Genomic DNA, 1,656 nt, shown 5'->3' with positions numbered 1-1,656 from the left:
AAGAAAGTGTACCCAAATTCCTTAAAGTCACGTTTGTATCTACCTATTGACTAAATATCTGTAAAATATTAGAAAGATTGAGATATCAGGGGGCTCTCACCATTACCCTGTGCTCTTTGTCGTAACATTTTGACATTTTTTGACTGAAAAGTGACAATCTAAGCCCTCAATAGATATTGAAGATGACGTTATTCTCAAAAATCTATCTAACACAACCTTTATATATACAGAGTCAATGATTTGATTGAATTTTATGGACATTGAAAGACCAGGGGGGTCTCAACCTCATTTAAGCGGTCTCGGGTCGATTTTTGATATAAAATTTGAATATCCAACTGGCACTTTGGGCGTACCGTAAAAATAGAAGACAGGAAGTGTACCCAAATTCCTTTTAGTCACGTTTGTATCTACCTATTGACTAAATGTCTGTAAAATATAAGAAAGATTGAGAGATCAGGGGGCTCTCACATTTACCCTGTGCCCTTTGTCCTAAAATTTTGACATTTTTTTTTACTGAAAAGTGACAATCTTAGCCTTCCGTAGATATTGAAGATGACGTTATTCTCAAAAATCTATCTAATACAACCTTTATATATACAGAGTCAATGATTTGGTTGAATTTTATGGACATTGAAAAACCAGCGGGTCTCAACCTCATTTAAGCAGTCTGGGTCGATTTTTGATATAAAATTTGAATATCCAACTGGCACTTTGGGCGTACCGTAAACATAGAAGACATGAAGTGTACCCAAATTCCTTTTAGTCACGTTTGTATCTACCTATTGACTAAATGTCTGTAAAATATTAGAAATATTGAGAGATCAGGGGGTTCTAACCATAACCTTGTGCCCTTTGTCCTAAAATTTGACATTTTTTGACTGAAAAGTGACAATCTTAGCACTCCGTTGATATTGAAGATGACGTTATTCTCTAAAATCTATCTAAGACAACCTTTATATATAGAGTCAATGATTTGGTTGAATTTTATGGACATTGAAAGACCAGGGGGGGGGGGGGTCTCAACCTCATTTAAGCGGTATCGGGTCGATTTGTTATATAAAATTTGAATATCCAACTGGCACTTTGGGCGTACCGTAAACATAGAAGACATGAAGTGTACCCAAATTCCTTTTAGTCACGTTTGTATCTACCTATTGACTAAATGTCTGTACAATATTAGAAATATTGAGAGATCAGGGGGCTCTCACAATTACCCTGTGCCCTTTGTCATAAGATTTTGACATTTTTTGACTGAAAAGTGACAATCTAAGCACTCCGTTGATATTGAAGATGATGTTATTCTTAAAAATCCATCTTATACAACCTTTATATATACAGAGTCAATGATTTGATTGAATTTTATGGACATTGAAAGACCAGGGGGGTCTCAACCTCATTTAAGCGGTCTCGGGTCGATTTGTTATATAAAATTTGAATATCCAACTGGCACTTTGGGCGTACCGTAAACATAGAAGACATGAAGTGTACCCAAATTCCTTTTTGTCACGTTTGTATCTACCTATTGACTAAATGTCTGTAAAATATTAGAAATATTGAGAGATCAGGGGGTTCTAACCATAACCTTGTGCCCTTTGTCCTAAAATTTGACATTTTTTGACTGAAAAGTGACAATCTTAGCACTCCGTTGATATTGAA

This window comes from Mytilus trossulus, chromosome 7, assembly GCF_036588685.1.
Source record: "Mytilus trossulus isolate FHL-02 chromosome 7, PNRI_Mtr1.1.1.hap1, whole genome shotgun sequence".
Taxonomy (NCBI): domain Eukaryota; kingdom Metazoa; phylum Mollusca; class Bivalvia; order Mytilida; family Mytilidae; genus Mytilus; species Mytilus trossulus.
The sequence above is the reverse complement of the archived record's forward strand: the minus strand, read 5'-3'. Positions refer to the sequence as shown.